This window comes from Myotis lucifugus, unplaced genomic scaffold, assembly GCF_000147115.1.
Source record: "Myotis lucifugus unplaced genomic scaffold, Myoluc2.0 scaffold_3, whole genome shotgun sequence".
In the NCBI taxonomy this organism is placed as follows: Eukaryota; Metazoa; Chordata; class Mammalia; order Chiroptera; family Vespertilionidae; genus Myotis; species Myotis lucifugus.
In genome coordinates, this window is record NW_005871051.1 from 12,122,650 (window position 1) to 12,135,146 (window position 12,497).

The following is a 12,497-nucleotide window of genomic DNA, read 5'->3' on the forward strand; positions in this document are numbered from 1 at the left end:
TGGTCAAGGTATAATGACATTAATAATTTCAGAAGTGTGCTATGAATGGCTCTCATTTAAACAAACTGGAGTGGAAGTACATGTCTGAATTAGATAATATTTTTAATATTTAAATACAGAAACTTCAATGATCTATCAAAGGATTATGTTGTGGGGATGTGAAAGGATCTGCTGTAATGTATGGGAATACTTTATACCAGGAGGTCCTGGTATTAAAGTGGGTGCTGCTACAGTATTCACAGGGGATTGAAAAATCTGTTCTTTGTAAACATTCCAGTTCTGCCCCTGTTAGCTTGTGTACATGGTGAATTTGCTTACAAAATGCCTTCCTTAAGTACAAACATTAGTTTACTTCTTCCTACTCTCTGCTGAAATGATGGAAGCATGGATTCATGAGGTGTGCCTTTGTACCCAACCGGAAGCTCCACCTACTGAGTGAGAGACCCTGAGACCATTTATATTTCTCCGTTTTCAAAGGAGGTTACTGTCTAGTGCAGTGATGGCGAACCTATGACACGCGTGTCAGAGGTGACACGTGAACTAATTTTTTTGTTTGATTTTTCTTTGTTAAATGGCATTTAAATATATAAAATAAATATCAAAAATATAAGTCTTTGTTTTACTATGGTTGCAAATATTAAAAAAATTTCTATATGTGACACGGCACCAGAGTTAAGTTAGAGTTTTTCAAAATGCTGACATGCCGAGCTCAAAAGGTTCGCCATCACTGGTCTAGTGGATATTATTTTTTTAAAAGGTATTTTAAAAATAGTTTTGTAGCCCAGCCAGGTGTAGCTCAGCGGTTGAGCGTCAACCCAGGAACCAAGAGGTCACCAGTTCGATTCCTGGTCAGGGCATATGCCCAGGTTGCGGGCTTGATCCCCAGTGGGGGGCATGCAGGAGGCAGCCAATCAATGATTCTCTCTCATCATTGATGTTTCTATCTCTCTTTCCCTCTCCCTTCCTCTCTGACATCAATAAAAATATATTTTAAAAAAATAGTTTTATATACCACAAAATTCACCCATTTACATGTACAATTTAATGATTTTTTTTACAAATTTACAGAATTGTGCAAATTTCTCACTGATCTCATTTGAGAACATTGCTACCTCCCCAAAATATCCCTGTGCCCATGTTCAGTCACTCCCATTCCCACACCCTATTCTAGATGATTACTTAGTATACTTTATGTCTCTCTATAGTTGCATTTCTGGACATTTCAAATAAATGGAATCATATTTTTGCATCTGGCTTTCTTCATTTACATAATATTTTAGAGGTTCATTCACATCATAACATATACAAGTAGTACATTGCTTTTAATTGCTGAATAGTATTATATTGCATAGACATATTTCATTTTGTTTATTCATCAGTTGATAGATATTTGGATTGTGTTGACTTTTTACCTATTATGAATAATGCTGCTATGAATAATCACATATAAGTGTTGGGTGGCCATGTTTTCAATTCTGTTGGGTAGATTCCGAGGAATTTCAGTTCTTCTGGGTTGTATGGTAAATTTATGTTTAACTTTTAAAGAAACTGCTAAACAGCCTTTCAAAATGGCTGCACCATCTTATGTTCCCATTAAAAATGAGTGAGTTCATCTTTTCTGTTTATCCTTGTGTTAGAGTGTGCAGCCACTCTACAGGGTCTGAAGTGGGAACTGATTGTGGTTTTAATTTTTATTTCCCTAATGACAAATAATATTCAGTATATTTTATGTGCTTCTTAGCTATTTGCATATCCTCTTTAGCAAAATGTCTACTATTCAGATCTTTTGCCTATGTTTTAACTGGGTTGTTTGTCTTCTTACTGGATTGTAAGAGTTCTTATATTTTCTGGATAAAAATCCTTTATAAAAAACAACAACACACAAACAGATGATTCACAAATATTTCCTCTCAGTATTAGCTTGTTATTTTATTTGGTAATTTTTTTAATGATCAATCTCCTTATGGCACCAAACCAGGCTACATGGGTGCAGTATTGTATACAGATTTCTTAGAATTGTTGAAAGCATAGAGCCATATGAATATAATTGCTTTTAACCAAAAAACCAGTATGTAGTACTTTAAAAAAGTAATATATAGATAGTTATTTATCATCATATCTTCATTTTGAACTTTAAAAGCAAATGAGCTAGTTGAATGATCTTTTGCTGGTTGAGAATGTGAATTTTTTTTACAGCAACTTTAGTTGTGTAAGCAGAGATTGTGTTTATTCACATGATTTACTGCACCAGGTTAATAGTGGTGATGAGCACTTCACATGATTTTTAATGTGGAAGGAACCTGAAGGGTAACCAATCAGATCTGATGCACCAACAACATTTTAACCACTGAAACACTCTCAGCAATGTGTAGGCTTACCTTCCCCCTCTCCTCTCTTGCCGTTTCTTTTTCACATTTATGCTTTACTCTGCTGAGTTATTTAGAGTTCCTTAAATGCTCCATGTTCACTTTCAAATTCTAACTTTGGAACAGTCTTTTCCTCATGTAATATTGCTTTTTCTTCTTTCATCTAATGATGATCCTTCAGGATGCAACTCAAGAATCAGCCTATTAAAAATATTGTAAGCTCTCCAGTTTGAGCTGTGTTCCTTTTTTATGCAATCTGTATATAATGTCTAAAATAAAAGTAATACTATTTGCCTAGTTTCCCCAATTAAAACAGAAGCCCCTTGAGGACAGGAGGAGTAATTCATTCCTCCTCAGAGGAGCAGACATTGTCTGGTCCATACGTATAGACTAATTAATTATTTTGCACAGGCACCTTCTATTGGTTATGTGTTTTGCATTTTACCAAAGTACATGGTTGCTGCCCATTGAAAGTCTAGATATGGTGATTCTGAAATATCTCAGGCAAGATGATCCTTTGTTAGGATCAACAAAAGGAGATGCGGAGGTTTATTATCCTTTTCCCTGCCAATATCTACACGTCACTCAAGGTGCAGCTTAAAGGGCACATACTCTCCAGGAACCCTTTTACGACCCTTCCTCCATAGTCCTTTATCACTTTCTTAGAACTTCTATTTATCATATATTTGATTCTGCGTGTATTATATTTAGTTATTATGTGTCCATTGCCAAACTAGATTATAAACCCCTTGAGAATAGATAGCTTATTTTATTTGTTCTGTGTTCTTTACTAGGAAGCCATTTCTTAATTTTAGCATTATTTCCTATCTGGAGGGGCTGAGAATTCTCAAAATCATTAAGTCCCAGCTCATTAGTCTTTAACGGGTCTTTGTTTAGTTCATGTATCTTCTTTCTCAACTTGATAGGTAGCAAGAAGAAATCAGAAAGCACTTTCAACCCTTTCTCTGGAAATCTCCTTAGTTAGATCACCGAGTTTGTTAAACACATTTCTTTAACTGGGCTTTTAAGACTGCGTTCTAGCTCACTGTGCTGCTGGCCAGGCCAGATGCTCTTCCCCATCTGGGTCTCTCCATAGGGCTGCTCATGACACAGCTGGCTTTCTCAAAAACACAGTATCCCAGAAAGAGAAGGAGCAACCAAGATAAATGCTTTAGTGTCTTTTATAACCTAATATCCAAGGAGACATACCACCACTTCCGCTATATTCCATGGCCTGCTCCAACCAACCCTGGTAAAGAGTGAGAGGGGACTATATGAAGGTGTGACTACCAAGAGGCAGGGATCATTGGTATTTTGGAGGCTGGCTACAACCAAAAGTAATGATGATGTCACTATCATTTTATATATGATAATTATTATGACTATTTCTGTACATGTTCCTATTAGTTATAGAGTATCCTCATATTCCTCCTTTACTAATTCTGTTCTACACAAATTCCAAGATGTTTTTTTTTAATATATTTTATTGATTTCTTACAGAGAGGAAGGGAGAGGGATAGAGAGTTAGAAACATTGATGAGAGAGAAACATCAATCAGCTGCCTCCTGCACACCCCCTACTGGGGATGTGCCTGCAACCAAGGTACATGCCCTTGACCAGAATCGAACCTGGGACCTTTCAATCCGCAGGCCGACGCTCTATCCACTGAGCCAAACCGGTCAGGGCCAAAATGTTTTATGCATAAGGAATTTCTCACCTCAAATACTATGCTTCTGTCTGACTTTTAAAAATTATTAAAAACAATATCAGTGTGAAATCTTGAGGTCATAGAATATCCAGGAGCCTATATTTCTTACATTATTTTTCTCAACCATAGTAAGCAGTGGAAGTTTGCAAATACAAATAGCACATCACATTTTTCTTTGACAAAATTAGGTGTTAATGGCTCCAATCTGATTTGCCTATAAAGGCAAAGGCTACTATAATGTCCAAGGTTTCCACTTCCTGGAAGGACACTGTTTTTTCTCACCTGTGATATTGTTGAACATCTACATATATATGCATTCTTTGACACACATATGCACACAGTCACCCACAGCACATGTATGTGTGAATTATATGTGAATTGGTGACACTTTAGAAGAATGAATTAGGCCTTTTCCCTGCCTAGCAGCAGTGATTGGTTGCCAGGGAAACGATGCCCAAGGTAGACCTTTCAGAAAATGCTAATGTTAATATATCTTAGTTGGAAGAGTTCATGTATTAATCTGAAATGAAAAGAACTTTAATAACAAAGCAATGCAAATATCCTAGGAATAAAAGCTGTCTGCTTGTATCAAACAAATCCAATTTATTATCTCTTTTGCTCCAACCTTGACTGAACTGAGCATCACTCTTCCCTGAACTCAGCAATCAGTGAATAGGTAGCCAGTTTGTTAAAATTAATATGAGATTTCATCTTTAATTAGCATATGCATAGACATAATTTCTGCTTCATTAAATACTGCACAGGGTCAAGACTGATTTCCAGAGTTCTCTGACTCCATAGATTATTTCTGGAATGCTTTTCTGCTTTGGATGATCTCTACCAGCATCTCCAACCCGAGTTAGTAATAACTTAGCTTCCTGAAGCCACAATTAGTTGGAAAATAGATTAAAGCCTTTTCAACAGTCTTTTTTTTTTTTGGTCACAATGTGTTATTTATTCTATGCATATAAAAATATGTTAATTATAGCCTTTGGTCCACAGGCCAACTCTCTAATTACTGAGCTTCTTTATCTAGTTTTGTATTTTTTCCCCTCAAAAGTTTATTAGATAGATGGTTAATGTTAATGAAAATGACTTTTTAGTAGTGAAACTTTAACTACTTCTGATAATGCTATCTTAAATTATATAAAAATATTTATTGATCATCTTTGTTTTTTATTGATTACTCACTCCAGTATATCTCATACTTTAAGCCAAATAAACTAGTGTTTGAATAACAACTAATATGAAGGTTATAAATATTTGCTACAGAATACCCTTTTATATTCATTGTTGTTTCAAATGGAGTCTCTTTAAATATTAAGCAATTGAAATGTAAATTTACTTACAAATTTTAATTATTCAAGTTACTGACATGTTTTTAATGTCAATTACAGCTTTATATCGGTGGAGCCTTGCTATTGTGCAGTTCACCATCACTGAACTGACATGCTCTGTTAGGAAGTAGTGAATGACTATGGGACTCAACTGCACAGTTAGAATTACTTACACTCAAATAAATTTTGCGTGTAGAGAAAGTCAGAAATATAATCAGCTGGCACCCTCGGGGACAAAACTGCCAACATATCATTCCAGTTAGTGTTTCCATATAGGAATTGTTTTGGATGTTGGCTTCAAAGTACAAAGCCCAAGCTTTACATGTGTTTTTTTTTAGGGCAATTGTCCTCTAATCTTATTAAGATTATTTATTTTCATTACTTGGAGATGTTCTTTTACAATAAAGATTTCTGGGTTCTATCCCCAGCAATTCTGGTAAGTCCGGAGTCTGCATTTTGAACAGCTTTTGTCCTCCCTGTCCCCCTTGTAATTCTCATGGAAGTAGTCCATTGGCATCTCATTATATGGAACACTGCCCTAGGGATTTAATAAAATTTATGCAACTCCCTAATCTAAATTACTAACTAGAAATATTTGGGGACACAGAGGTGTAGGGCAGAAAGTAAAAGGGTAAAGACATCTAATACAATGGGGGATAAATAATTCTGTTGAACAGCTTCTTAGTCCAGAAAACAACAGTTTTCACAGGCTTTTACAATAAGTCAGATGATTGCCACAAATCCTGGAAGAACCTAAAATTACCCAGCTGGTAGCCAGCCAACCTCATACTTTTTCTTTCTTTATAAAGTCAAGAGTATATTTCTGAAAAAAATCCCATTATTCTAGGTATAAAGGATAAGCTGAGAGGAGTAGGTTAGTCCATGCATTTTTAAACATGGGATGGGGTGGGAGGGAAGAGTGGTAAAGGCCTCTTTAAAAAAAACAACTGGTAGAAATGAGAAACAAGGTTATTTTCCATCAAACTGGGCTTCAGGATATAATCAGTCAGGAAACAGGTCACACTTGGGTAATTTGTGAAGCGATCAAAATAGGTTGTGTCATGGGCAAGGGCATCCCTGAAAGGAGCCACTCACACACATTTGTGTCTTTCCACAATGCCAGGTTTATTAGGGGAAACCTCCCCAATAAGACAATAGAGTCACCCGCAGGTTATACACAGAGGAAGAGGAGTCTACCTGATAGAAGTGAGCAGAATGAACCTCCAGCACAAAGTCCCAGGCACGGGGGGTATTCACAGATGGAAAGGTGGACATTGGCCTCGAGTGTGGCAGCTGTAGTGGCAGATCTTGTCCAGTGGAGTGGGAGTCCAGGAGAGCTCTGAGCATGCCCCATGGTATGGCCAAGCTTAAGCGTTGCGTGGTTAAAGCTTTGAGTTTTTATAGCTCTTCACAAGGTGTGAAGGTCCCATTCTGTCGATGTCTAGATAGAGTCCTTATCCATGTGTCCAGATTTGTGCTTTTGGGTGTTCAGATCCCTCCTAGGAGCATTACTGTTACACCCCATTGCCTCAGTCTTGACATAGCACTTGACATCATTGCCATGGCTGACAGTGACTCCATATTGGACTGTCAAAGGTGTCCAGAAAGTCTGTCCTGCTCTTGCTCTGTTCAGGTGGTTTACAAAGGTTTGGGCAGGATGTAGCGAATCCACAAGAGCTAGTGCAGTTCTCTAGGGATCATGGATGGGGCCAGCAGGAGGCCTAGGAGCTCAGGGCCTGAAGGGACAGAGGAAGGGAGCAGTTGTGAAGAACTCTGTGGAGGGAATGATTAACAAGAGCTGCAACCATCAGTAGTCACTGTTCTTGTCAGCCCTAGATCACAGTGCCATCCCTAGGCAAATCTCCGGGAGGGTGGAGCCTTCTGAAAGAAATCCTGGTCCTTCTGCCTTCCCGTCTCCTGGGAGCCTCCTCTTGCCAGATTCAACCAGGAGCCAGAGACTCCTGCGTAGAGTCCATATGAACCAATCTTCCAGGACAGCAGGTAGTGAAGGTAGAGTGAATGGGGTCAGGGAGTGGGGGTTGGAGGCAAATGAAAAATATCCTGCCCAGGATAGAAACCTTAATTTTGATTCTAACCTTTATGTTTCTTATGAAAACTCAGCAACTCACAAAATTCTGAGACTCAGCCTTTTTATTAAAATGACTTCATAATAAAAAGTTAGATAATAAATACTGTGGAAAAGCAGGCATAGCACATCATCCAGGGGCTAATGAGACAAATTTGTGTAAAACTATATGTATATTAAATTCAATATGATAATTTGTATCTTATTAGTATATTTATTTGGTGATTATTTTTATGATTGCCACTTTTATTTATATCTTCCATATTATTTTGGGCTGTTTATTTACTCTGCTTTTCATGAGTTTTTTTTTCTTTTATTCTCTGCCTATTAATTGATTAATGAGCTTTCTCTAATCCCCATTTGTCTTTTATTGGAAGAAAACTTTCTATTTTTATTAAATGGTTACCATGGAAATTGTAACATATTTACTTGTCTATTGAAAAGCAGAACTAAATAGAATCCCAATGCTTCAGCTCCAATCACTCTCTGCCTTATTATATGTTGTATACAGCTGTGTAACCATCTCCACAGTCAAAATAGATCTATCCTTTACCCTCCAAAAGTTTGCTAGTGCCTCTTTGTAATTTTCCCCTTTCTTATTGTTAGGCCTTGCCGAAAGGAGCCAGGCCAAGAGACTTTGGAGAGTTTAAGAAATGTTATTACATTCTCTCACAGTGGGCTGAGACCAGTGTGTTGGTGTCAGCCCCGAGGGGGTGGTTAGGTTCTCTTATATAGGGTAGAAGTATGCAATATAGGGTCGGGGTGGGGGGTGCATGAGTCGGTCAAGGGAGTTAAGGGAGGAGAGTGCAGAGGGTGGTCAAGTGAAAGAGAATTCATCTTATCTTGCTTCTGCAGGTGCCAGCCATCTGCTCCAAGGTATGGGAAAAGGCTTATAACAATACTAGAGGCCCAGTGCATGAATTCATGCACCAGTAGGGTCCCTCAACCTGGCCTGTGGGATTGGGCCGAAACCAGCTCTTTGATATCCCCTGAGGGGTCCCGGATTGCGAGAGGATGCAGGCCAGGCTGAGGGACCCCCACCAGTGCACTATCGGAGTCAGGGAGGGACCACAGGAGGGCTCCAGGGCATGTCCGGCCCATCTTGCTCAGTCCTGATCGGCCGGACCCCAGCAGCAAGCTAACCTACCACTCAGAGCATCCTGGTGGTTAGTGCACGTCATAGCGACTGGTCAACCGGTCGACTGTCTGCCCCCTGGTGGTCAGCACACATCATAGCAAGCGGTTGAGTGACCTTAGTGTATCATTAGCATATTACACTTTGATTGGTTGAACAGATGACAAGACACTTAGCATATTTGGCTTTTATTATATAGGATATATTTTAGAAAACATGTCCAAGCAGGAGAGATTAAGGGTAGTTCATCCTAACACTTACCGTACTCTTTCCCCATCCATAGGCAACCACTGATATGCTTTCTGTCACATAGATTAATTTGAAATTTTTTAAAATTTTATATAAATTAAAACATACTCTTTAGGGGGGGCAGCTTTTTAAATTAGCATAATTATTGTATATATCAATAGTTCTCTGTCTTTTATTGCTTAGTAGTAGTTCAGTGAATTAGATGTACCAGTTTGTTTATCCATTTGATGCAGGCATTCCTGAGTCAGGGACAGGAGGGTCCAAGATCCACTGTGCGTTGTTGACTTTACACAAGAAAGAGTTCAAATGTGAGCCAGCATATGGTTTAAAGTGAAAGTGAGTTTATTAGTGAAGCAGTGAGACAAAGAACAGGCTACTCCATAGAAAGAGCAGCCTCCCTTAAGCAGAATTTACTTCCTTTATTGAGGTTCATTTAATTGGGAATTCAGTAAGGGGGAGGAATATTCAGGATCTTCCTGGGAAAGGAGTAGAGATTTCTCAGAGGAGCTCTGTAGGCCTTTTTGTGTCCTGATAGGGGCTTTCCATTTCCATCATGGTGGCATGGGGTGTGTTGTTTGCCACACTGATGTATTATAATGAAGCAAGAGGGTTACCTTTAGGTGAAATTAGTTGCCATGTGGGATCCAGCTGCTCTCTGCCTGTTCTTAGCCATATTTCTGGTGGGTATGTGGTCTTACTTCTTGACAGTTCCTGTAGCTTTTATGGTTTGTGTTTGTTCTGCCACATATTCACGTGTTGATGGGCATTTGTGTTGTTTTAAATTTGAAGCCATTAAAGTTCTTTTCTACTCAATGATTATAAAAAATAGCCAAGCTCTAGCTGGTTTGGCTCAATGGATAGAGCCTGTGGACTGAAGGGTCCCAGGTTCGATTCTGGTCAAGGGCACATGCCTGGGTTGTGGGCTCCATCCCCCAGGCGGTGTGTGTGTGTGTGTGTGTGTGTGTGTGTGTGTGTGCAGAAGACAGCTGATCAATGATTCCCTCTCATCACTGAAGTTTCTATCTCTCTCTCCTCTCTTCCTCTCTGAAATCAATAAAAAACATATATATTTTAAAAAAATAGCCAAAATGTTTTTCTAGTACTGTTAGGGTTTCATATTTTTACATTTAAATCTTAATCCACCTTGATTTTATTTGGGGAATAAAATATGGTAATTAAGATGGGCCTAATTAAATTTTTCTGAGAAGTCTATTATGACAATATTACATATTTTGTTATATATACTAGAGGTCCAGTGCACGACATTAGTGCACTGGGTGTGGGGGGTGGGGGTTCCTCAGCCAGGCCTGCACCCTCTCACAGTCCAGGACCCCTCGCTCCTTACCTCCTGCCTGCAGTGGAGGTGGGAGAGGCTCCTGCCACCACTGCTGCACTCGCCAGCCTTGAGCCTGGCTTCTGGCTGAGCGGTGCTCCCTCTGTGCGAGTGCACTGACCACCAGGGGGCAGCTCCTGCGTTAAGCGTCTGCCCCCTGTGGTCAGTAAGCGTCATAGCGACCAGTCGTTTCGCCGTTCAGTTGATTTGCATATTTGGGTTTTATTATACAGGATTATAGTATCTTTTGCACTAATTTGATGCAGGACCTTTTTATATATTAACTTTTTATAAATATTTGAATTTTTTATAGTTCCATATTGTATACCATTGAACTCTTATCTATTCCTAAATTAATACTACATTGGTTAAATATATTGTTGTAAAACAGATTACTATCTGGCAAATTATACTCTTTACACTCTTGTTTAAATCTTTCTTAATTACTTTCAAATTTTTATTCATCCATCCAGTTAAATTTCAGAACAGTCTTATTGATGTATAAGAGATAAATCCCTTTGGAATTTTGGTTGTAATTCATGATATTGTTATTTATAATAAGAAATATGTATTTAGCCTTTGTGCCAAGAGCTTCTAAAACTTTTAGAATATCCTAAGTGATGAGTGATAAAATGTCTTTTGTTATGTTAAGGGAACATTTGGAATGCAACTGAGGCTTGGGGTTGGTTTCCAGGAGAACCAACCATGTGATTAGAGGGTGGGAACTTTCTGTCTTTTAGAAGAGTTTGAGTAGAGGAGTGGAAGCAGAGAAAAAGCAAGGCGAGTAGGAGGATACCTAGTCTCAATGGATGAGAAGTGATTGGAGGGGTAATCTACAGGATTTCTGATGAATTGAAAGTTGCCATGCAGCTGATGTCTAGAGTATTCTAGCTCCCTGGCAAAGGGATGAACTCCAGCATAACATATATGCTGATTGTGAAATAGGAATTTTTAAGGGTGAAATAGGCAGGTTTAGGAAATTTTAAAAATTAAGAGTCCATGGAAAAAACACAGGGCTACAGAGCAGAGGTTACATTTCCATAAGACAAGGGACAGGCAACAGCTACATTTCCATTAAAAGGTCTACCAGGTATATTTACAAAATAAAGAAGGAGGCAGAAAGCCCAGAGGGAATGGGAGAACAATGAGGGAGGAGAGCCTCACACATCTCAAGTGATGTTTGACCTTTGAGCTCAGGAGTTGCTATAGTGACCAAATCAAAGGGAATATTGACCAATCAGAGGGGATATCAGGACACAGGAACTGCAGTGTTTATAAAGGGGGGGGGCGGGACGGAACTTTGTGGGACTCTTTCCCCTTCCCCATGTGGCAGTCTGTGCTGTGAGATTCTTTCCCCTTACCCACGTGGGAGTCTGTACTTGTTCTTCAGTAAGTTTCCATCTTCCATCTGTGGATTCATTCTTTGACTCCGATGGACAAAGAGTCTGGGGAACCATCCTGCCCAGGGGAACACAGTGTGTTCCAGTGCAAAAATCCCGTATCAAATGTAGAAAGTTTCTCTTCTTCATATGACTGCCAACTCAGTTACATAAATAGTATTGTAGCACATGATGTGATTGAATTTTAACATATTTAGTTTGCCACTTATCAACTAAAATATTCAAGCATATTGATTAGATGACAAGATATCACTGACATTCAAAACCACTGTGTACAGAGGCAGTTGTTCCTCAGCAGGCCATACAATGGTACTGAGAGTAGAAATAGTGAAGTTCAACATGTGCTTTGATCAGGAAGTAGAGAGGCTATGAAAATGATTCACAGGGCACCTGTCCTGATCTGGGTTTGTATATTTAAACTTTTTACTGCAACCCACAGTAAAAATATACATTTTATTCATGTTAGGCAAAATGATTCTGGGTATTAAAGTGACAGAGCCATCTTAGGAAGCAAACCAGTTCACCCTGGGAGACATGGGCCCCTATCACCTGAAGGGAATATTCTTTTTTTTTTTTTCTTTCTGCTAACCGTTTGCTTTTTTCTTTTACTCTTTATTGTTGAAAGTATTACATAGGTCCTCCTCCCCCCACCTTTTTCTAAAAATATATTTTTATTGATTTCAAAGAGAGAAATAGAAACATCAGTAATGAGAGAGAATCATTGATTGGCTGCCTCCTGCACTCCCTCTACTGAGCATAAAGCCCACAACCCAGGCATGTGCCCTGACCAGGAATCGAACCGTGACCTCCTGGTTCATAAGTCAACACTCAACCACTGAACCACACCAGCTGGGCTGAAGGGAATATCCTGGCATGAACAAGT

At 39.0% G+C, this 12,497-nt stretch overlaps 1 protein-coding gene across 1 annotated transcript in view; it reads left to right on the forward strand.

The window, feature by feature from the left end:
• UNC80 (unc-80 homolog, NALCN channel complex subunit) overlaps nt 1-12,497 on the forward strand; it is a 173,455-nt gene that overhangs the window by 18,571 nt on the left and 142,387 nt on the right.